General features: G+C 55.8%; 1 protein-coding gene across 5 annotated transcripts in view; it reads left to right on the top strand.

Moving 5' to 3' along the window:
• Positions 1–10,656: 10,656 nt before the first annotated feature.
• ADAMTS10 (ADAM metallopeptidase with thrombospondin type 1 motif 10) overlaps positions 10,657–24,475 on the top strand; it is a 118,032-nt gene continuing 104,213 nt past the window's right edge. For 2 of the 5 annotated variants that reach the window (XM_075903177.1, XM_075903175.1), the window contains exon 1: positions 10,663–11,085. The gene's annotated coding sequence lies outside the window, so the exon portion shown is untranslated. Of the gene's footprint in view, positions 11,086–11,134; positions 12,242–24,475 lie in introns of those variants that run through there. The other 3 variants (XR_012896730.1, XM_075903178.1, XM_075903176.1) reach the window with 3 other exon arrangements.

Below are 24,475 nucleotides of genomic sequence, written 5' to 3'. Positions count from 1 at the left end.
ATTTGGACTTAGCTGAAGTTTTGTGGCTGATTCCAGCTTTAGCCCTGCTGTTTAGACGTGCCCAGAGAGGTTTGTAACGTGTTTTCAGATCCTCGGCCGAGCGAAAGGTGAAATAGAAGATAAAGCATCTGATGAACCGATTGCCCCTGAATGTTGTTCCCCTTCCCCTCACGGGGTTCTATTGACAGCTTCCAATCTGGGATTTCTTGTCTTACGTTTCATTCTGCAGCAGTATGAGATTGTTCCCACTCATCTATATTAACGGTTTAACGTTGCACACAGGACAGCCACGCTGCATGCCCTCCCCACTCGGAACGTCCTACCCCAGATCTCTCCGCTTCCAAGCCAAATTGCACTTAAGCTAACGGGAAGCCTAAATGGGAAGCCAGGGAAATATCATGGTAGTAGAGGACAAGGGCTCTCAACCTTTGCAGGCTACAGTACCCCACGTAGGAGTCCAATTTGTCTTGCATACCTCCCCCGTTACACCTCACTTCAGAACTACTTGCTTACAACATCACACATAAAAATGCAAATGTGCCACAGCATGCTGTTACTGAAACATTGCTCACTTCTTTATTTTTACCATATAATTATTTTAAAAATCAATTGGACTTCTATACATTTTGTACTTACATTTCAGTTAGGGGATGTCTACACTGCAGCCTATTTCGGAATAGGGCTGCAAATGTAGGTATTCGGAATTGCAAATCAAGCCTGGGATTTAAATATCCTGTGCTTGATTTGCATCTTCCCGGCCAGGCGCCGTTTTTGAAATTTACAAGCCCAGAACAACTGCCCGTGTCTACATGCAGCAGTGAAACGGGTGTTTGAAATAAAGCCCTAGTTTGAACTACCTGTTAAACCTCATTGCAGGAGGAATAACAGGTAGTTCAAACTAGGGCTTTATTTCGAACACCCGTTTCACTGCCGCGTGTAGACGCGGGCAGCTATTCCAGGCTAGTAAATTTCAAAAAATGGTGCCCAGACGGAAAGATGCAAATCAGCCATGGGATATTTAAATCCCATGGCTCGATTTGCAATTCCGAATGCCTACATTTGCAGCTCTATTCCGAAATAGGCTGCAAGTGTAGACATACCCTTAGGCTATGTCTACACTGGCCCCTTTTCCGGAAGGGGCATGTTAATTTCAGCGATCGTAATAGGGAAATGCGTGGGGGATTTAAATATCCCCCGCGGCATTTAAATAAAAATGTCCACCGCTTTTTTCCGGCTTTTAGAAAAGCCGGAAAAGAGCGTCTACACTGGCCCCGATCCTCCGGAAAAAGCGCCCTTTTCCGGAGGATCTTATTCCACTTTGAAGTAGGAATAAGATCCTCCGGAAAAGAGCGCTTTTTCCGGAGGATCGGGGCCAGTGTAGACACTCTTTTCCGGCTTTTCTAAAAGCCGGAAAAAAGCGGCGGACATTTTTATTTAAATGCCGCGGGGGATATTTAAATCCCCCGCGCATTTCCCTATTACGATCGCTGAAATTAACATGCCCCTTCCGGAAAAGGGGCCAGTGTAGACGTAGCCTTTAGAGTGTAAAAAAGTCATGCTCTGTATGAAATTTTCATTCGTGCTAGCTTGGAGAGTGCTTCTTATGTAGCCTGTAGGCCAGTGGTCACCAACCAGTCGATCGGGATTTACCAATCGATCTTGGAGCCTCTGACAGGGGATCTGACTGGTTTGGCTGAGAGGCTGTCAAGCACTAGCACTTCAGCTGCCCCTACCCGCACTGCCATGCTGCTCCTGCCCAGAGCCTCAGAGCTGCCCCTAGGAGCCTCTTGCTTGTGGTACAGGGTGGGGGAGACAGAGGCAGGGGGCACTGATGTCTCTCTGTCCCCCTCTCCTGTCCCCCATCTTCACAGAGTGAGGCAGGCGGGGCCTCTGTGAAGGGGTGGAGCAGGGGTATTTGGGTTTGAGGTAGATCTTGGGCTGACTTAAATTCAAAAAGTGATCTTGTGCTTAAAAGGGTTGGAGACCCCTGCTGTAGGCAAATACCTAGGCGAGTTGATGTGCCCTCTGGAAGATGTCTGCATACCCCCAAGGGGTGCGTGTATGTGGGGGAGCCTGCACTACCCTGCCGTGGCAGTACATGGTGATGTCTGCTTTGTCCACAGTGCAGATTTCTGGCCTGTTTCAAGCCTGGGGCGCCGAAGCACACAGGCACGGGGAGCTCTGAGAGTCAGGAAGTGTTTGGAATAGCAAAGCAGATTAAGTATCAGAGGGGTCGCCGTGTTAGTCTGAATGTGCAAAAGCAACGAGGAGTCCCGTAGCACCCTAACATGCGTGTGAACAAGTGGGTCGTTGCCCACGAAAGCTTATGCGCCAATACTTCCGTTAGTCTAGAAGGTGCCACAGGACTCCTCGCCAAAGCAGATTACGCGTGTGTCACGTGATTGGGTTTTAAAGTGAGTGGACAGGTCACGGCTGCACCCACGGGGGGGTGCCCCCAATTTGGTACAAAGTGTCCATGTGAGGTGTCAAAGGGAGGCGTACGCTCTGCTGATTCGATGTGTGACACGCCTGTGCTTGGGTGACGTCTGTCTGTGGAGTTATGAATATGGGCTCTGTACTGGTTCCCTGTCGGGGAGGGAGCCATGGGCCTGGACTGCCTGTTGTCCAGGAGGAAGGACTGGTCAGTGACTGGCTGTGCTAGCTAGCACTGCTGATGGACAATGGCTCTCGGAGCATGCCTGAGGGATGCGTCTGGAAGGCTGCAGACCAGCCAGTGCCTCGTGGCTGCCGGCATGTGAGACACAGACAGGTCACTTGGTCATGTGACCAGCTCCAGCTTGGGCGACACCAGGAATATAAAAGTGCCATGAGGCTTCTCTGTCGTGTCTCCAATCTTGCTCCTGATCCCAGATGCAGCCTTGCGAGGGACAGCGAGCCGGGAAGGATTGCCGACCCATCCTAATACAGGATGCGCACCAGAGATTCTAAGCGAGAGGTTTGTAACATCTTGTGCGTCAAGAACTCAGTGCCTGGCGTGTGTCAGGCACTCACTTAGCAATCTCACTCGCAACCTTTTCTTTCTTTTATTCATAAACCTCTGGATTTTCGATTCTAAAGGACTGGCCCAGCGTGCCCTTGGGGGTCAGATCGAAAGTGTACATTGGCCTGAGACTGTGGCTGGTTCTTTGGGACCTGGAGGAAGTGTTCGGAGTTGGTGAGATCAGATTTTATAACCTCTCACCTGTGTGAGGCCCGGGGCTGATTGTGGCACAGGAAAAGCTGGAGTGTGTGAGGGGTTTTGCTCGTGAGTTTCCTGCTGGCCGGATTGGCAGCTGACACGCTCGGTGGGCTGGTTCGTGGCCTAGTTGGGAAGGTCTCCAGTGGAGGGCTGTAAGGAGCCCTGGTTTCGAGCAAGTCTCACTTTGCTATCAAATGGGCTTAGTAAGAACAATCGCCGGGAGGGAATGGGCAGGGCTGACCCCCGCGTCCTGCTCGATGGAACTAGAAATAGGCCCTCCACCCCGGCGACCCAGTGCCTGGCGTGCCATTGCGTGGGACGAAAAGGAACCGCGCCCTCCTGCCTGGCACTGTAGGGAGCAGACTGGTGAAGTGTGAGTGAATTAGGCTTTATTTTTGTATTATAGTAGATCTTTTAGTAATTGCTTTTGCATTGCTTTGCGCTGGATTAAGCTTTAGAATTTATAGTATTTAAGGTTTAAATTGTCTAGTCATTGTTCTTAAGGCTCGTGAAATGTAAACAACTGTATTAACTGCTTAAAGCTTGCAATAAATGAGCAAGTGGCTAAGTAGCCCTGGAGTGTCCTGGTTTCCCTTGGTGCCACGGGACTCCTCGCTGGTTTCCCTTGGATCTAAAATTAATCAAACCACAGCACAGTGTACCTCTGCCACACAGCTGGGCCACTCTGATTCCACCCAGCAGAGGGCAGTGGTGTGCAGGCGCGCGCTCACACACACACACAGACACACACACACACAGAACTCACATCTGTGCCATATTATGGCTGCCCCATCTGCAAATGCATTCACAGCCCGGTTGCTGACTAAGCCCTAACTACACAACACGCCACAAGCACACCCGTCAGTGCCACGGCCCCTGCCACAGGAGGGCCTGGCCGCAGAGTGCATACCGTAGGAAGAAATGTCCGTGGCCCTGCTGTCCTGCAGCAAGATATGGCAGGGGGACAGATTTTCAGACACGTGGCTCAGCCCCATCGATATAGCCCAGAAATGACTCCCATATGTGTGCACATCGCCCTCCTCCACCACGTGCTTTACGACTCCCCAGCGACAGCCACGCTGTGTGAGTCAATCTCGCTACCCCCGCGGGGGCCGCCTTCCCTTTCTGGGGCCTTGAAACTGTTCCCCTGGCCCCACCCAGAGCCAAGACACCTTCCCTAATGAAATGTGTTTCAGGCTGAGCGACGCTGAAGGACACACTCACCCTTCGAGGGACTAGCAGGAACCGGGGCCTCCTGGGGAAACGTAATGCACCAGAAACCCCAGCGGCAGGGAGAGGGGGAAGAGACAGGTCCTCTGGATTCAAAATCAACAGGCTGGTGAGGTGGGGAAGACAGGTGCGGGGTTGGGGGAACAGCCAGGGGCGTGGGAGGCCTGCAGGCAAATCCTTTGTGCCTCCATTCCCTGCCCCTGTCTCTGTCTCTGCATTGGGGATGCCCTGCCTCTCGGGGCATGGGGGAGGGTAAATCCACGAACAGCTGTGAGCTGCTCAGAAATTCTGGGGACTGAGGCTAAGTACGTGCTGTGCCGTCCCACCAGCACCAGGCCTTGGGGCCTGTCAGCTCACTCCGGCTGCACGCCCTGGTGGAAACGGCGCTGCTCCCGATCGACACCGTGAGAAGAGAATCAGGCTTTTGGTCTGACAACCCCGGGGGGGGAGGGGAACTGTTGTGCAAAGGTCCCAGGCAGCTGAAACCCTTTTCTGGGAACTGATCAAAGGGTGCAGTTAGAGAGGGAGGCAGCCAGCTTTGTATGGCAGCGGGAAGATGGAGGCTTTTGCGGTTGAGTCAACTGGCAAGCCGCGTTTAACTGTGAGCAAGGGACTGCAGCCATCTCTGGGTGTGCAGCACAGTCCAGCCTCAGGAGTCTTAGTAGACGTCGCTGTCAAGCCGAGCCGCGCGTTTCCTGTGTCCTGACTGGCCTTGGCCAAGGGCTTTCTCTCAGGCTACACGTTGGTGCTTTGCTCAAAGCCCCCCAGGCCTGGGCTATAAGCCATGTCCCCTTCCAGCTGGCCGTCGTCCGATAACACGTTCACGCTGGGCCTGTGTTCTCCGGAGTGAAACCCCGTCCCGTGTGGAAGGGGCAGTTACGGTGACATCCGGTGACTGGCACCAACCCCCTTTCATCACCCCGCTGCAAGTCAGACCTGTGAGGAATGAGACCGACAGGAGGTATCTAACACCCAGTCTCCTGCTTCCGACTGCAGCTCTTCCCTTGTCCTTTTGGCGGGTTTCAGGGGCCGCCGTGGGAGTCTGCTTCAGCAAATACAACAAGGAGTCCAGGGGCCCCTTAAAGACTCAGTTTCACTAGGGCGCAAATGTTTACGAACGCCGAGGCCCTAGTACAATTGTCCATCTTTAAGGAGCCGCCACACTCCCTGTTGTTCTTCCTCTTTTGTATTTCTCTCAGCTCAGACTAGGACAATCAAGGGGGTCAGTTTCACCTTTGTTTGTTTGGTTTGGTCCATTTCACTGCAGGTTCTCAGCCCAGCAACATGTGAGTGGCGAAGGGAGAGTTCTGGCGCAGTGGGGGGCTGTCTGCTCTGGAACCCGGGTCCCCCCACGCTGTGATGGGAGATTCCCACTGACTCCCCCACATGTGGATTAACCCAGACACCTAAGCTCAGCCTGAGGAGATAACTGGGGGATTCCCAGGGGGAGAGACAAAGGGAGAGAGGTGGAGACTAACACCGGACAAGGAGCAGTTGCTGGTGGGGAAACAGGAGGGAATGAGCCTAACCTGGGGGCTGGAAGTCTAGGGGGGTGATGGACCCCCCTAACCCAAGGGATCTGAGGCCTCCTGGCCCAGACTCCTGTAGCCACGTCACGTCTGTGCTGTTCTGTATCCCGGAGGAGCAATGACCCCTCTCTGGTCTCTGGCTGGCAGACTGTTCTTGCTGCTCTGGGGCTGCAGGATTTGGGGGACCCTGACTCGGTGTCACACGAGTAAATGATTCGCTGCTGCTGTTTACTGCGCTAGCACCTAGAGGGCCTAAACAGCCTCATTGCGCAAGGTGCTGTACAAATGTGAACTGCTCATTGAGACAGACGAAAGATGCCGGCCCGTATGTTAGGCCCAGCTCAGTAGAGGCAGGGACAGCTGGCTCATAGAGAAGAGGGGCTAACGGAAGGTGAACTCCTCACACACAGACCTGGTTCCTGCTCTGATGTCGCCGTGGTACAAAAGGGTCGCAGCGCAGCAGCAGGCCAGTGCATCCCACCCGTCGCGTCGGGGTGCCACGTCCGCATCCCAAGGCCACGTTCCAGCCAAGGGTCACTGTGCCACGACACTGTGTCACCAGGCAACATGGCAACATGGCAAGGCCACAAATACTTTGGGGGGGCTCTTTAATGTTCCGACCAGCTGTCGCTGGGAGCACCCCACAGATCTGGGGGGATCTGACACCAGTAACTAGTGACAATGACCGTGCTGTGCATCAGGCTGTGGCCACAATCCAACAGTGGACAGCGGCTCCGTGGGGTCTCCCCGTTTACCGAGTGGTGGCAGCTGAGCAGTCCGGACCCTAGAGCAAAAGTGGGGAAAATCTGAGCGGTGTTGAGTGCATTTGAAATATGATGGGAACCTGAATCCTTATGTGACCTCTTGCTGGTTGTGGCCACACGAGGGCGCAGTGTAACTGAGCATCTGCATGTGTGTGATTCCTGGGGCATTGCTTTTAAGGCCCTTGCTGATCCCATAGCTCAAAACCAAGACAGTCCAAACTCGTGAGACTGCAGCAAAGCCACAGGCGTTGGATTTTGATTGACCCCTGGAAACAGGACCAAAATTCTTCCTTGAACGAGAGAGAGGCTCCGGAAACAACTGTCTTTGTTGTTAGTGGAGCGGTGGGGTAGGGAACATGCCAGTCATCCCCCGAATCTTCATTTCATCGCCGCTGTCCTCTACTGGAGAAAGTCTGAACTGCACAACTGTGTGTCTGCCACCCCGTACTGTTAGCAGCTTGGTGAAGGTTCTCTGCTTGCTCTAGTGCCAGAGGCCTCTGCTTGGAAGGCGCCGGATCTTAATTCTGTCCCTGCTGTGGCTTTCCAAGAGGTCACTACACGCCGGACAGACACAGCCAGGAAGTTCCGGAGTAAGTCACCATAAGCCTGACCAAAGCTCGGGGTTGGGGGCACAATGACGAGGGCGAAAGGACCTCGGGGTCTGAGTCCCAGTCGCTGTGGCCGGGGCCCTGTGAGGGGAGGGAGAGCGCATGGGTCTAGTGGGCAGAAGAGAGAGATTCTGTGCTCAGAGGCTGGGCGAGGAGGCTGCAGACTGGCCTTTAACGTTGCCCCCTTGTCTGTTACGACGCGGTCTCTAGCCGCTCTGCAGTTCAGCGGAGACACCACAAAACCCAGACTGGAGCCTGGGAAGAATCTCAGCCCGTCGGGGGGAGGAGAGAGGGGGCAGCAAGTCGGCTGTTTGCAGCCTCGTTTCCTGGTCATTCCCGGTGGCGCGCCGGCCGACAAGCCTTAGCAGGGAGACGGCCTTTGCCTGGCCGCGGGCCGCTGGCTGCAATTGGCAGCTCTACCCGGCCAGGAGCGGGCCCGTTGACAATCGGGCACTTTGTGTCACTGCGAGGGCTCAGACAATGGGCAGCGTGGAGAGGAAGGAAGCCGCTCTTCCCACCCGCCAAGAGCCCAACCCGGCCCTGGCCGCCTCCTTCCCCACCGGCCTTCCGCCCATGCGCCATCCCCTGGGGGCTCTCAGGGCTGGGACCGAAAAGGCCTTTCCTTGCCTGACGCTTGCCGTGCTCTGCTGTCGCCTCATGCCGAGATACCACAGCAGCCCTGACCTCTGTGGCCACCGTCCACGCTTCCAGTGGACACACCCGCCGGCTCTTCCAGGCAGGGCTTCCCGCGGGACATCGTGGCTGGGTTATATCCAGACATCGTGGTCCTGGCCCGAAGGGGGCCAGCCACGCCCCTTGGGTTACAGGACGTTAACCGATGTCGTCCCAGCCCTACAGTCGGCCTTTTATCGTCTCCCGCAGCAGGTCTCAGCCTCCCCAGGCATCTGGACCCGTCCGGAGTCTGATTGGTCTTGTGTGCCCCAAGTTCCACTTCATTGAAACTTCTAAAAGCAGGCCTAGAAGCACAGCAGTGGCCCAGCACGTGGTCCTGAGAGACAGCCGGCTTGTTCGGGTGCACCGTGGATGGATGAAATCAATTAGCCACCTCCCACATCCGTGTGTGTGTGTGAAATTCTCCTTGGTGCAGGTCGGACTTGCTGGTCTGGCACCCTGGGGGCCTGACCAGTCCCAAAGGGGGGAATTGCTGGACCAGGGTGTGACGTACTGGGGGGTACCTTGCTGGTTGCTATGCTGGGCAGAGGGTTGTGAGTGACCCCCACTGGCTGCTGCCTGCAGCACATGCAAGAGGGCTCCGAACCTGTCTGACCAGTGATCTCCCAGGGAGCGGAACAATGAGAGGCAGGGGAGTGGAGCCCTGGCTGGGGGCAGGGCTGGAAGTGAGGGAGTTAGTTTCTGTCTGGGAGCATGGAGGAAGCAGCCTAGGGAAAGGGGCTGGAATTTAGGGACCCAGGCTCCCCCATCTCAAGGGGGGCTGAGGCATCCTAGGCCTGCCCTGGAACCAGATGACATCTGTGCTGTGCTGTATCCTGGAGAAGCAATAAACTCCCTCTGTTCTACTGGCTGGTGGAGTCTGTCTGTGCCATTTCGGGGGAGCAGGAGACGGGAAAACCCCAACGCGCCGTCACACGGGGAAGCCCCCTGTCACTGGCCTCCCAGCCCACTGACTCTCGTGGCCTGTGCTGGCCCCGCTGTTCCCAGGCTCGGGCTCTGGCCCAGCCCCACTGCTAATGGGCCCCATCCCCAGACCCCTGCCGCCAGCTCAGCTAACCCCAGGGCCAGAGCCACCTGGCCACTGCTGAGCCAGAGCCCCAAGGCCGGGACCAGGACCAGAGCCCCACAGCTGGGGCTGGGGCTCCCTGACCCCTCTGCCAGGGGCCCCAGCTAGGGCCTCCTGGCTGAGTTGCTGCCCCTCCTCCCTCTGCCCTGCTGTGCTCCCAGCCCTGCCCCCAGACCATCCTGCTCCTGGGCTCTGTGGTCCAGGAACATCTGTGCCGGACCGGAGAGTCCCTGTGTAGGGGGTACGACCTCTACGGACTTTGCTGGGCTGTTTACGTAGCCTGAGGTAAAACTCGGCCGATCGCCAGACGAGCGCCTGCACTCCCGGAAGAGCTCTGCATGTCCCCAGGGTACGTGTCCCTCTGGCGGGAGCCACTTGTCCGTGGGCCTCCGTCCAGGGCCCGATGGCGCCTTTGCTCATCGTGCTGCCGTCTCGAAGAACGAGGTTCAAGCCGGGCCCGTGGGGTGCACTGGGACTTGGCTGCAAGGGTAGGGCCTGCAGTGACATATCCCCCATTCAGCTCTCTGTTTGCTCCGGGTGCTCCCCAGCCATCAGGAAACCCCGGAGCCCGAGGCTGGCAGGTCAGGCCGAGGTGAGCCTGAGGCAATACGGACCCAGCAGGACACTCAGAGCTAGTCTGACCGGCTACTGTCGCTAGGCGTGCAGCCGACGTTTGTGCTGGGCCCTGGGCTTTCCCAGCAAGCTGGGGGCTGGTTGACTTGTGGACAAGGCCAAGCTGAAGAGGTGGCAATCCTTCAACTGCTTGCAAAGCTCCGTGTTTTGTTATTGAATTCCGATGCCTAGTGACAGGCTGGAGAAAGGATGTCTGTGCTAAAGAGCTACCCGCCACCGCCCGTCTTAGAGCTCACAAGACAATTCCTCTGAACGGTCCCGGGGCGACCAGATTTCTAACATTTTTTAGGTTAAATCTTCAGTGAAACCAAAGCTCATGCATTTGGGGGGTGAAAAAGGAAAGCAGCCCAATTTTTTAACCATCTGTGGTGCCTCCCCTTCAGATCCACTCCTCCAGGTCAGTGGCTCTGAACCTTTCCAGATAACGGTACCCCTTTCAGGAATCTGATTTATTTCATGCACCCCCAAATGTCATCTCCCTTAAAAACGACTTGCGTACAAAAATCTGATATAAACATACACAAGTGTCACAGCACACGATGAGTGACAGATTGCTTGGGTCTCATATTTTGCCATGGAATTATAAAATAAATCCATTGGAATACAAATATTGTACTCACACATCAGTCTACAGCATGGAGAGAGCTGCGACCAAGTCCTTTTTAGTCTGTACTGATTTTGCTCGGGCTTATTAAAACCGTTGTAAAACCAGGCAAATCTCTAGATTTCTGCGTACCCCCCGGGGAACAAGTAGGCCCGGTTGAGAACTACTGCTCCAGTTTCCTGGTCATTATTTGCCATATGTAATTGCGGTAGCTCGTAGGCGCGCCAGTCTGAGAGCAGAACCCCAGTGTGATGGGCCCTGTCCAAATACAGAACAAAAAATCAGTGCCACTAATTCAAGGAAGGGACTGTTTCCTCTTGGATCCCTGAGCCGGAGTTGCTTTATTCTGGAGCAGAAAAGGCCTGCCTCCTTCGTGATTTCATCAGTCTGGGCAGGGCTTTTATGGCCTTGTGGGATTTTTTTTTAATATCCTTGGCAAAGTTCCGGAGTGAGTGGTGAGTTTGTGTTTTTTTTGTTTTTTGAACAGCCCCTCTCCATGCTGCTCGCAAGCTGCTCTCTTATTACCGCTCACTTCCTGAAAGGAGACTTCTCAGCACAGCCGCGAAGCCAGGAGCTGCTGGCCTCTGACAGCAGAAAGCGTTTCTGCGGTGACTTGGGGAGGGCGACCCACACCCGCGGCCTGGGACGCCTCTGACACTCGCAGGAGGGAGAGAAACGGGAAAGAAGCTTTCGGCTGCACCGGGGAAAGGGAGAGAAACTGACGGACTAGCAGGGGGAGCAGAAGAAAAGGAGCGAAAGGTAACATGCTGTTGTGTTGCAGACCTCTCCAGGGCTGGGCTGGGGGGGCATGCCGGGGGGGTTACGCAGATGTTCTCTGAAATCCAAATGCTCCGGGGTTGAAGGAATGAGGCTGAGGAATCCTGCATGCTGGAAAACCATTTATGAGAATGAAAACCATGTTCACCCGGCTCCACCATTCAGAGTTTCCATAAAAACGCCGGCTTGTGTTTCGGTGTCTGCACACGGCAGGACGCAGGCATTTGCTCTGGCTCTTTCTTTCTCTCTCCCAAATGCACCAGGCCAGTTCTGTGCGGAGCCCTCTGACTGTGAGTGTGCGTCGGTTCTAAGCTCGAGCTCCCTTGTGCGAAACTTTTAATTACCAAGCTGCAAAGCTTTCCCCCGTGTTGCAGAATTATGTGTGCTTAGCTGCCCTCACGCTGCTCTCTCTCTGACTTCTCCTCCGCTATGTGGCTTATAAACTGTCTGCCCCAAAAAAGCTACAGTGGCGCTAATTTTGTGATCAGGGTCAGACATTTGGCAGGTCGGACTGGTCACATGGTTCTCGGCCTTGATTAGCTTTTTAAACTTTTTCCCCCCTAACTTAATCCCCTGGAACAAGTGATTTGAAAGGTCAGGGTCGATATTAGCGCTGGGGAAATGCCGGCGGATTAGCTCATTAGCGCGGGACTTGAAGTAGAAAGGAGTTTACAAAAGAGCCGTGGCAATTGCTTTCCACAAAATAGTCGGGAGAGGCACTCGAGGCTGAGCTGGGCTGAGCCCTGGGGACGGGCTGCTCCCCTCCAACTTTGGCTCCAGCGAGGGGCGTGCGGCAAGATTTACATTTTCAAACTGGGGCCAGTTCGGGGGAGGTTCATCTCCGCAACGATTTGGTCAGATCTCACCGGGGCGGCAAGCCGGGAGCTTGCTTGTTTCCTTGGGAGGAGACGCGCTTAGTGGCGTGGCCAGAAGGGATTTCCAGCCCGGCCTGGAAGTCTCAGCAGGGTCGCCGGGTTGGTCGTAACTGGAAAAGCTTCGGAGTCGACGGCAAGTCCTGTGGTAGCGCAGAGCCTCACGAACACAGCGACGGCGGCAGGGCTCTCGTGGACCCTGCCCGGGCCCTCGGCGGGATGTTCGCCAGTAGCGGCTCGACTGTCAGCTCGGAGCTGGGCAACAGGTGTGCGGCAGGGCGGGGCGGCCGCGGGGTCTGCGGTTTGCTTGGGTCCGGCTCCAGCACGGGAGCCGTGGGAAAGGGAAAGGACCGACTGGCCATCGCGCCGGGTCCCCAGCCACGCTGCCTTGGCCGGCGCTCCCGGTTCCACGCTCTCCCTCAGCTTCCCTGGGGAGACCGGCCCGCTGGGTGGCCGTGTGGGGGGGTCGCGTGGCTGTGCCGCCGAAGTGCAGGGGAGGCACCTTTGCTGGAGCCAAGGGGCCAGGGCTTTGTCCTCTCCCAGCGTGGGTGGGTCGGTCGAGGTGGGCAATAAAACGGCGGCGGCTCGGCGGGGTTAGCCCCACGTGGGCCACTGCCACTGTATGTACCTGCCCCTCCGCAGGCAGGGGCGATCCCGGCCCCCACTGGCCTGCAACGGCGATCCGCCGACAGCGGGAGCTGTCCCCCCAGCTGTGGGGGGGGGGCGGGGCTGGCAGACCAGAGGCAGCCCCTGGGCTGGTCTTTGCACCCCCTGGTCTATATGCTCCAGTGAGTCTTCCATGGTGCCCCGCCCCCCGACCGCGCGGGCGTACGAGCATCGCCTCTCACGTGCCGTTTGCCGACACAATTTTGTCCGGCCCTAGGATGTCTGAGAATCGATCCCCGGCTCGAGAGCGCCCTGGCAGAAAGAATCCCTTCCATGCCCCCCCCCCGCCCCCGGTTGGCTTCGCGCCGGTTCACCCAGGCACTCTCGGTCACGTCCCTTTGGAGCTCTCTGAACGGTCCTTTCCCGCCTTCACATTTACGCTTGGGGGTGAGCGAACTCCTTTGCCCAGGTCGCTGGCCCAGAGCACTTGTCCTTGGGCCCAGAACCAGCCCACCAAGCCCAGCTAGAGAGGGGTTCTACATCCAGAGGGGGCTGTTGGCTGCCTCGGGGCACCCACCTTCTCCCACCCAGACAAGGAATAGCAAAGGGCTTCAAGCAGCCGCGCCAAGTAACCTGCCGGCCTTGATTTCCTGGACGTGTAAAGTGTAGACTCACAGGTGTCCTTAAAGCGGGGAGGGAACCTCAGACCCGCAGGCCGGACGCAGCCCTCGCTTGCCTGGATCCGGCCCTCGGGGCTCAGGGCTCCCCCCCTAGCACTGGGGAGCCAGCGCCAGTCCCCCCCGCCCCCGCCGCCACACTGCGTGGCTGCAGCACACGAAATCTGCTAGCCTGGGCCCCCAGGCTCTGGTGTGCGAGGAACGTGGGGAGGGTCTCAGGCGGGGCCCACGTCGGGGGGGGTTGGGGTTTTGTTTGTCGGGTGGTTTTGTTTTTCACTGATGTGCAGCCCCCGGCCCAGAAACGTTTCCCCAGCCCTGCCTGAAGGACTAACAGGTTTGTTTGGGCAGGCCCACCGACCGGGCGAAAGGTGGGGCAATTGCACAGGGGCCTGGCCCTTCAAAGGGGCCCAGAGCTCCCGGCTTCGCGCCCCTTTGAACTGCCCCAGGAGCGCCACTCCCCCACCCCGGGCAGCTTTGAGGACTGAGGGGAGGCCCAGCACCACGGCCCAGGCAGCACTAAGGGGTGACTGACCTAGGCCCCGCCCCTTTTGCCCTCAGCCCCGCCCCTTCCAGGGGCATGGAGCCAGGCTGCCCTCCCTCCTTCCCCCAGGGCCCAGGTGACTGGTGTCCCTGCTGTGTTTGGGCGTAAGCTTTCAAGGGTAAAAACCACTTTGTCAGAGGCAAGTGCGAAGGGGATCACCGAGCCCCAGCCAATAGGGTTGCCAGATGGTTTCAACAAAAATCCCGGACACACTTGACATTGCATCACAATCGACATCCCAGCTGATCTAGAACAGCCCCCGGTTCTGGTCTCTCCATGTGTTTCCCGAACAGAAAACTCCAAAACTGGACTGTCCGGTTCAAAACCAGACACCTGGCGACCCTACCGGCCAATGGGGGAAGAAAACTCTCTGCCCCTTTGAGCAGTGGGGTGGCCCAGCGGGGGGGAGAGCTGCCCACCAGGGCAGGAGACGATGGGCACTGTGCTGCTCTGAGGCTTCCTCTGGCAACGGCAGGAAGACCGTCCAGACGAGTGTTTCTCCTCTTAGGCGCTGGGTTACGTCTGAGGACGATTGAAATCGGCAAGAGTCGCTTTCGCTGCCTGTTGATTGTCTGGTCCAGTTGTGGGTTTCCAGCCCTTCCATTTTCAGCCCTCCTAAGAAAAGTCCCGAAAGGTTGAACTCTCTAGTCCAGCGCTTTCTGGCCCGGCGACGGCTGTGGCGAGGCAGGTTTCAGCGAGCCGGGCGTCCGCTCTTCATGGGGGCGGCCGAGTGTCCCGTGGGCCCTTAATGTTTGTTTGCAGCCACCAGGCCTGGCTCTCAGGGCTCTGATTGCAGCGGCAGTGCTGGTAAGGCTGCTAGACAACATTGACCTCCTGTGGTCCGGCAAGTTCTCTGGTTCGGCGCCGCTCAGGTCCCGAGGGTGCCGCTCTAGGGAGGCTCAGCCTGGAAGGGGACTCCGGTGGAGATCTGAGATGGTCTTTGTGCCTGCGGTTCCAGGAGTTTTGCCGTTTATTTCAGACACACCAGGATTTCCTCTGGCGGTCGCAGCCCCAACCAAAGGACCAGTTCAAGCCTGTGTCGGGCTGCAGCCCAAAGTCATCAGCTCCGGGGTCTCAGCAGTGGCTCGGCTCACATAGCACCTGGCATGGCCTTTGGGTTGCAGCCCCCTCCTTAGAAACCCACAAGTCACAGCACATGCTGCCTCCCCCATCACATCTACGTCATCTGGCTCGCTTGCCTCCTCCAGGGGAGGAAGGGACCCGAAGGGCTTGGCAAGGAGAGCATTGGAGGATCCCATCCGAAGAGGCTTTGGAGCCCAGAGCAGAAGGCTGGAGACGTGACAGGCAAGCCCTGATCCATCAGAGCCCCAGAACTCAGGGCCCAACAGGCCAGACTGCCACCAGCTGGGCCTTCGCCCCTTTCCCCTCTTCCTTCAACTCTCGCCACCCGACATGCTCCAGCCAGGAAGAGCGGGGCTTGGCCACCATCTGTCGCACAGGACTTGGTGGGGCCCGTCGGGGAGGGCGGGGGGCCGTGTCTACACCAGGCAATGATTTCGAAATGACTAAATTCGACTTAACTCCCAATTTAACAAACTCAGACTAGCGTGGCCACGCTGGGGAAGCCTCAAACTGAGTCCGGGGCAGGCTCGGTTAACGTGGCCGTGCTACCTCGACTCGGAGGCTCTGGGGAGCAGTTCCTTCCAGCGGCCCCAAGGAGCGGCACCGGAGCCCACGCGGCCGCTGGCTCGAAACTGCCATTTTGTAATTAGCGTCACTCCCGATGAAAAGCAGGAGGGCAGATTTTGAATTAAGCGGTCCCGTATTTCGACAACGGGCCTGGCACTGGGGAGACTCCCCTTGTAAATTTGACCTGAGGGGGGTTGTTTTGAAACAAAGCCCTAGTGCAGGCCGGGGTGCCCAGCGCCCAGCTCGGAGAATGATTGTGCGAGTCGCAGGGCCGCGGAGGAGGGAGCCCTCAGTCGAGTGCACCCTCCACCAGCGGGGGGGAGCTCCCCTTCAGTATATTGTCTGGCCCATTTGGAAGTGATGCCAACAGCGCACGCCGTGGCCGGTCCCCTCCCGTCAGCTCGCAGATCACAGCATCAGGAAGTGACCAACCTGATTGGGGGCTGTGTGGACGTGGGGAAGTCTGATAGACCCTGACTTTAGCAAGACTTTTGATACAGTCTCCCACAGGACTCTTGCCAGCAAGTGAAGGCAGTATGGATTGGATACGTGGGCTGTAAGATGGGTAGAAAGCTGGCTAGACAGTCGGGCCCAACGGGTAGTGATCTGCTTGGCGGTCAGTTTCTAGCGGAGTGCCCCAAGGATCGGTTCTGGGACTGGCTTGGTTCAACATCTGTATTGATGACCTGGATGAGGGGATGGATTGTACTCTCAGCAAGTTTGCGGATGACACTGAGCTAGGGGGAGAGGTAGATACGCTGGAGGGCAGGGATAGGGTCCAGAGTGACCTGGACAGATCGGAGGATTGGGCCAAAAGAAATCTGATGAGGTTCAACAAGGACAAGTGCAGAGTCCTGCCCTTGGGACGGAAGAATCCCAAACACTGTTACAGGCTGGGGACCGACTGGCTGGGTAGCAATTAGGCAGAAAAGGACCTGGGGGTTACAGTGGGTGAGAAGCTGGATAGGAGTCAACAGGGTGCTTGTAGCCAAGAAGGCAAATGGAATATTGGGCTGCGTTAGGAGGAGCATTGCCAGCAGATCCAGAGAAGTGATTATTCCTCTCTATTCAGCTCTGGTGAGGCCGCATCTGGAGTATTGTGTCCAGTTCTGGGCCCCCCACTACAAAAAAGATGTGGACACATTGGAGAGGGTCCAGTGGAGGGCAACCAAAATGCTGAGGGGCTGGGACATATGACCTGCGAGGAGAGGCTGAGAGATTTTGGTTTGTTCAGTCTGCAGAAGAGCAGAGGGAGGGGGATTTGAGAGCAGCCTGCAACTCCCTGAAGGGGGTTCCAAAGAGGCTGGAGAGAGGCTGGTCTCAGTAGTGACACATGGCAGAGCAAGGAGCAATGGGCTCAAGTTGCAGTGGGGGGGGCTAGGTTGGATATTAGGAAAAACTCTTTCCCTAGGCAGGTGGGGAAGTGCTGGGATGGGTTCCCGGGGGGGGGGTGGAATTTCCATCCCTGGAGGTGTTTAAGTCCCAACCTGACCCAGCCCTGGCTGGGCTGATTGAGTTGGGCTGGTCCTGCCTTGGGCAGGGGGCTGGACTCGGTGACTCCTGAGGTCCCTGTCCGCCCGGGGGTTCTAGGATACTAAATGTTTCCTGCTAGGGTCCGTCGACAGAACCATGTAGATTAGTTTACGCGAAAAAGGGAAATGAAGCGGCGATTTAAATCATCGCCACTTCATTTAAATCAAAATGGCCGCCGCGCTGTGGCGATCAGCTGATTGTTGCACAGCGAGACAGTCTAGACGGGGATCTGCTGACCCCAGAACCCTTCGTCGGCAGATCCTGTCAGCCTCGTGTCCATCACGGAGCCAGGCTAGACACACCCCTAGGTCATGAAAATTCTCCTTTGTTTAGTTTCATCCCATAAGTGCTGGTGGGTGATACCTGCTCAGAACGCCCTACGTCCCCTCCCCAGCGTTCCTCACGGCCGCACATGAAGAATCTGACTCCCGCCACCTCCTCATCAGAGCTGTTCAGTGGCCGCTCATCTGTTCAGCCACCACCCGGCTCTGGCCCTAGCTTCAGCCCTTCCCCAAGGCTGGAGCTGTGGGCCACGTGACATGTGGCAGCTTCTCCGGCTGCCCCAGCCAGGGCAGAGCCACGTCGTGGGCGGCCAACAGTCGTGGCTTTTCCAGTGGCCCCGGCCGGGGCAGAGCTGCAGATGCCTCGTGGGCAGCCAGTGGCGGCTTCTCCAGTGGCCCTGGCCGGGGACAGAGCTGGAGCCGCACGTTGGCTCTGTGTGAAATAAACTGGTGGCCTCCACGTGGGCCTCTCGATCACCAGACTCACAGCCACAGTCGCCCATCTTGGGGCCAGATCTCAGCGGCGGAGGCAGGAGGCCTGCTGCCCGGACCCAGCTAGAGAGGTGTGAGCAGGGAGGGGTGCGACAGACCCATCGACTGCCATTAACGAATGCCTGAGCCGGCGGACACGCACTCTCCGCTCGATAGATGTTGTTCTTTTAATATCCAGTCTCGCTCACGCACACACGTAGACACGCCGCGGCTTGTTGGCCGTGGTCTGGGGGCAGATCCCTTTAGATCCAGGTCTGTAAGGAATGGTCTGGCTGGAAGCAGCGGGTGCTGCACACACCGTTCTTACGGGTCTTGGTACGTGTCTGGATCCCCTCCCGCCCCCCCGAGAACGCTTGCCACCTGCTAGACCAGGTAGAGTATTTAAAGTAGCACTCGTGTGCCCTGGAAACGCCCGGGAGTGTTAAGAAATGAGCATTAGCTGTAACTGACCGTTCCAACATGGCAGCTCCTCCTGCCTTCATTTGTTCATAAATAAGGCCAGGAGCAGTAGGTGATGGGTTTCACTTAATGGGAGAATTCATACTCCCTGGATGTACATTATTGCCTTCGCTATTTATGGACAGCAGTTGAAAACCTAGGTAGCCTGGGTCTTCTATGTAAGGCTCCTGTCATTCTGTGTGGATGTGTGTGTGGGCTTCCACTTGTAGACCTGTGTTTGTGTGTGGCCAAGAGCCTGTGAAACGTGTGTACTTCGAGGTGTGTGTTGTGAATTAGGGGTTGTGTTACTGTGTGTGTTGTTTCCATTCATGTGTGGTGAGAGTATGGGCATTTTTAGTGTATAGTTTTAGTTTCCCTCTCTGTCCGAGCTTGTGGTCAGTGTGTGTTGTCATCTGTGTCATGTGTGAGTTTGTGTGTCTTTCGGTTCCCATTGGGCTTTCGGTTCCCAGGCTGTGCGCGTTGGTGTGTAGTCCCATAGGAAGAGTGTGTTAGCGTGGGTCAGTGGTGTGTGGGGTTATTTTGGGTGCTTGAGTTTCTGTGCGGCCTCGGGGCGGGGACAGAACGGACCCAGGGAAATGAAGTGTTCTAAGACCGTTCCCTTCAAAGCTCTGTTTAGGCCTCACTTCACAGCAATGATCGGATGGGTTTAGCTGGCACATCCCGGCCCTGGTTGGGAGATGTTAAAAGGGAAAAGACCAAGCTGGGTGGTTTTCAGGGGATGGGTGCAGGGTCTTGCACCGCGTTCCTTATCCCTTGCTTTAGTATTTGTTCTTACATAACAATTAGCATTGATGCATTTATCGACGTTGTCAGTAACTGGCGGGTGCAACGGTGGCGCACGTCCCACCAGGCGCACGTCACCTCGATCGTGGTGCACAAGACAAAACTCACTCGACTCACGGGTGGAAAGTCTTAGCGGGCCAGCAATATCCATGCCCCTGATGGCCCCGGGCCTCATACACAGGTGGGGGGTCTTAGAACCCAATCTCACCTACCCTGAACAAGTTCTGTCCAGTTCCAAGAAACCAGCCACAGATCCCTGGTCAATTTACCCTCCGGATCTTACCCACACATCACGCTGAGCCAATCCTTTAGCATCTAACATCTAAAGGTTTATTGCTACCAGAAAGAAAAGCATGAGGCTGTGTATAGACTGGCAAGTTTTTCCGCCGCTGTCTACACTGGCCGCTTGAATTTCCGCGAGAACACTGACAATCTCATGTAAGAAATCAGTGCTTCTTGCGTAAATACTATGCTTCTCCTGTTCGGGCAAAAGTCCTTTTGTGCAAAAGGGCCAGTGTAGACAGCTCAGATTTGTTTTGTACAAAAAAGCCCTGATTGCGAAAATCGCGATCGGGGCTTTTTTGCACAAAAGCGCATCTAGATTGGCACGGACGCTTTTCCTCAAAAAGTGCTTTTGCGGAAAAGCATCTGTGCCAATCTAGATGCTCTTTTCCACAAATGCTTTTAATGGAAAACTTTTCCGTTAAAAGCATTTGTCGAAAATCATGCCAGTCTAGACGTAGCCTGAGAGTAAGGTTGTTAAAGGATAATACTTTACATGCATCGAATCTCCCAGTTCTCAATGCAGGCTCTAGCAGGGCTGTTACAGCTGCTGGCTTAGAAGTCCTTAGTTGCACATCCTAGGTCAGGATGGGTCCACAGTTCTTTCCAGCTCTTCGATCCCTGCACTGCTGCCTCTGGGATGAAGTGCTGAGCTGAGTCCCAAGATGGAGTCAGCCACATGGCATCTTTATACCTCCTTCCTGGTCTCTTCTTGGCCGCAGCAGGTCACCTGGCCAGTGGCCTATCCCTGTGTCCCCTGCTGGTAGCCCTTAGGTGTGGGTCACCATTCCCGACGTGTGTCCTTGGCCTATTGAGTGCTATTGTCCCACAGGGCCTTGCTAATTAGCATGTCCATAGGCCGGGCTCTGCCCAATGCTCAACCACATTCAGAGAGACTTCCCGTCTCCATACAGGTTACAGATTCCTAACTCCACACACAGACATTATACAGATCTATGAAGAGCAGATACAGAATCAGAAGTAAGCTTTTGCTTGACCCCTCACATGGTCCCCGTTGTACCACTTTTGGGGCGAACACCCCCCCATGGGTGCAGCAGTGACCCGGCTGCTCCCCTCACAATCCAAAAACGTGACAAGGGGTCAGAGTGGACCACAAGTTGAACTTGAGTCAACAGTGTGACCCTGTTGCAACACAGCAAACATGATTGTGGGCTGCATTAACAGGCGTGTTATGAGCAAGACACGAGGAGTCATAATTCTACTCTACTCTGCGCTGGTTAGGCCTCCTGCAATGAGGAGTAACGGTCAGCCGAATTAGGGGCTTTAGTTCGAACTACCTAGCCTGTGCCGCGTGTAGCCGCAGGCAGGGATTCCGAACTACCGGGCATTTAAAAATGGCGGCGCCCGGGAACATGCAAATAAAGCCTGGGATATTTTAATCCCGGGCTTCATTTGCACGTTTGAATGACTACACTAGCCACCCTACTTCGAACTAGGGTGGCTAGTGTAGACATACCCTAAGGGAAGACTGAAAGAATTAGGCTTGTTTAGTTTGGAAAAGAGAAAACTGAGAAGGGACATAAGAAACATGAGAACGGCCAGACTGGGTCAGACCAAAGGTCTGTCCAGCCCAGTGTCCTGCCTGCTGATAGTGGCCAATACCTGGTGTCCCAGAGGGAGGGATCACAACAGGTAATCCTCACGTGATTCCTCCCGTCACCTATTCCCTGTTAAAGTCCTGGCCGTCACCACATCCTCTGGCAAGGAGTTCCCCAGGTTGACTGTGCGCTGAGTGAAGAAAAACTTCCTTTTATTTGTTTTAAACCTGCTGCCTATTCATTTCATTTGGTGACCCCTAGTTCTTATATTGTGAGAATAAATAAATAACTTTTCTGTATTCACTTTTTCTATACCAGTCACGATTTTATAGACCTCTATCATATCCCCCTTTAGTCTCGCCTTTCTAAGCTGAAAAGTCCAAGTCTTCTTAATCTCTCTTTGTATGGGACCCGTTCCAAACCCGATAGCAGTTTTCAAATATCTAAGGGCACGTCTACACTACAGCGCTAATTCGAACTAACTTAGATCGAATTAGTTAATTAGAACTAAGCTAATTTGAACTAACGCGTCTAGAACTAAAAACTAGTTCGAATTAGCGTTTTGCTAATTCGAACTAGCATGTCCACATTAAGTGGACCCTGAACCGGGCTTAAGGATGGCCGGAAGCAGTGCCGGCAGGGCATCAGAGGAAGACTTAGAGCGTGGAGATGCTGTCTCAGGCTAGCCGAGGGCTGCGCTTAAAGGGACCCGACCCCCACCCCGGACAGACAGTTCTCAGGGGTGCCCTGCTTGCAAACCAGTCCTGGCTTGGAGTGCCCGGAGTGCCCACACTGGGCACATCACACCACTCGGCCATCAGACCGGCTGCACTTGCCGCAGGCTGCCATCTGGGGAGAGGGGGCAATTGGGGGGCTGCAGGAGAGCTTCCACCCCCAGAAGCCCGCAGAGCCAGCCCTGTCCTCCCCATCGGGGGCTCGTACCCCATTCCTCCCTCACCTCCTTCCACTTACCCTTCCCTAGCCCCTTTTCTTGATGTACAAAATAAAGGACAATTGTGTTCAAAAATGGAATCTGTCTTTATTGAACAAAACTGGGGGAGACTGGGAAAAGGAGGTGGGAGAGGGGAAGAGAAAGGCTGGGAGAAGGGAGGACAACTAACATGATCAGGGGTTGGGAACAGGTCCCATATGAAGAGAGGCTAAAGAGACTGGGACTTTTCAGCTTAGAAAAGAGGAGACGGAGGGGGGACAGGATAGAGGTCTCTAAAAGCAGGAGTTGGGTGGAGAGGGTGCATTCAGAAAAGTTCTTCATTAGTTCCCATAAAGAAGGACTAGAGGACACCAAAGGAAAGGAATGGGTAGCAGGCTTCAAACTAGTAACAGAAAGTTGTTCTTCACAAAGCAAAGAGTCAACCTGTGGAACTCCTTGCTGCAGGAAGCTGTGAAGGCTACAACTAGAACAGAGTTTAAAGGGAAGTGAGATCAAGTCATGGAGGTTGGGTCCATGGAGTGCTATTAGCCAGGGGGTAGGAGTGGTGTCCCTGCCCAAGGTTTGTGGAAGGCTGGAGAGGGATGGCACGAGACAAATGGCTTGGTCACTGTCTTCGGTCCATCCCCTCCAGGGTCCCTAGGGTTGGCCACTGTTGGCAGACAGGCTACTGGGCTAGATGGACCTTTGGTCTGACCCAGGACGGCCATTGTAAGCTCAGGGCTCAGGGTCGGGGGTCTCAGTGGACCCCCTTGATTTTCATGCACACCTGCTCCTGGGTGGCCAGGCTGGCAGCTCTCCTGCCCTAGCCGGCCACTTTCCTGTGCCTAGTGCGGAGATCGTGGACGAGGTCCATGATGTCTGCACTAGACCAGGCGGGTGCCCGCCTCTTGCGGTCTCGGGCAAGCTCCCGGGAGCCGCCAGCCTGGTCCCGGGAAGAGGGGGAGGGCTGGGGGGCATTGGGTGGGTGGCTCGATCCGTGCTAGGTACAGGGTCTGCTGGCTGGGTGCTGGCAGGCTTGCACCTGGCACGGGCACTGTAGCCAGCCCGTGCCCCTTTAAGGGGTCCGGGGCTGGGAGGGAGGCAATAGAGTTTCCCTGGTGTGGGCCAGAGTGGCCACCAGGGAAACCTGGGGAGGGCTAGCCTCCCACTAGTTTGAATTAAGGGGCTACACACCCCTTAATTCAAACTAGCTAGTTCGAACTAGGCTTAATCCTCGTAAAATGAGGTTTTCCTAGTTCGAACTAAGCGCTCCGCTAGTTCGAATTAAGTTCGAACTAGCGGAGCGCTAGTGTAGCGCCTAGGAAAGTTAGTTCAAACTAACGTCTGTTAGTTCGAACTAACTCTGTAGTGTAGACATACCCTAAATGGGTGTCACAAGGAGGAGGGAGAAACGTTTTCTCCTTGGTCTCTGAGGATAGGACAAGAAGCAATGGGTTTAAACTGCAGCAAGGGAGGTTTAGGTTGGACATTAGAAAAAACTTCCTACCTGTCAGGGTGGTTAAACACTGGAATAAATTGCCGAGGGAGGTTGTGGAATCTCCGTCACTGGAGACATTTAAGAGCTAGACAGACATATGTCTGGGATGAGCTAGAGGGTGCTTAGTCCTGCCACGGGGGCAGGGGACTGGACTTGATGACCTCTCAAGGTCCCTTCCAGTCCTAGTGTGCTTGATTCTACGATGCTCTCTGTCAGCTGAGATAGCAATAAATACATGTTCCATCTACCCCGTGTGCTCACACATGCTGAGAGGCTGAGGGCTTGGGGCTTGTTTAGTCTGCAGAAGAGAAGAGTGAGGGGGGATTTGAGAGCAGCCTGCACCTCCCTGAGGGAGGTCCCAAAGAGGATGGGGAGAGGCTGTTCTCAGTGGAGGCAGGTGGCAGAAGGAGCAATGGGCTCAAGTTGCAGTGGGGAGGTCTAGGTTGGATATTAGGAAAAACTATTTCCTGAGGAAGGGGGGAAGCGCTGGGCTGGGTTCCCTAGGGAGGGGGTGGAGTCTCCATCCCTAGAGGTGTTTAAGTCCCAGTTTGACCCAGCCCTGGCTGGGCTGAGTGAGTTGGGTTGGCCCTGCTCTGTGCCGGGGGCTGGACTTGGCTCCTGGGGACTCTGTCTGCCCTGGGGGTCTGTGTAGACCGCGCGCACACAGCCAGACACGTCGAGGTGGCAAACACATGGCTAGATGATGCAGGAGAGTGCAGCTAGCTCGTGTGTGTTCCCACCTGCGTGCAGGGCTGACGCACACTAGTGGGCACATACACATAGCTGATGTCAGGGGCACACGTAGCTGGTGCACTAGTACGTAGTAGCGAGCGTGCACCCGTGCTCGGATGCTTGTGCACGCCCATGCGCACACACACGGCGATGGCAGATGCCCTCGATCGGTGCCGGCCTGTTCTCTAGTTCACTGCCGTTTTGTAACGGCTGAAGGCAGTGCGGTGGCTGGGGGCCAGCAAGTCTGGGTCGGATGGAACGGCTCCAGGCCATTGCATAACTCCTGTCTGAGAGGGGACCGGCATGGGAACGCTTCGCTTCCTCTCCTTAAAGGAAAAGGTGTCCTGGGACCGGCCTCTCCCTTGAGGGCAGGGCAGGAGCCCCTAGTGTCCCTCTGTCTGTAGCTGGCTCACCTCTGGCCTAGGAGGTCGACCTGTGCAGCCCAACGACCAGGCACTGGGCACTGCCATGTGAGG

The sequence above is a fragment of the Pelodiscus sinensis genome, chromosome 19, assembly GCF_049634645.1.
Source record: "Pelodiscus sinensis isolate JC-2024 chromosome 19, ASM4963464v1, whole genome shotgun sequence".
Taxonomy (NCBI): domain Eukaryota; kingdom Metazoa; phylum Chordata; order Testudines; family Trionychidae; genus Pelodiscus; species Pelodiscus sinensis.
This window is presented reverse-complemented; position numbering and strand designations above follow the sequence as displayed.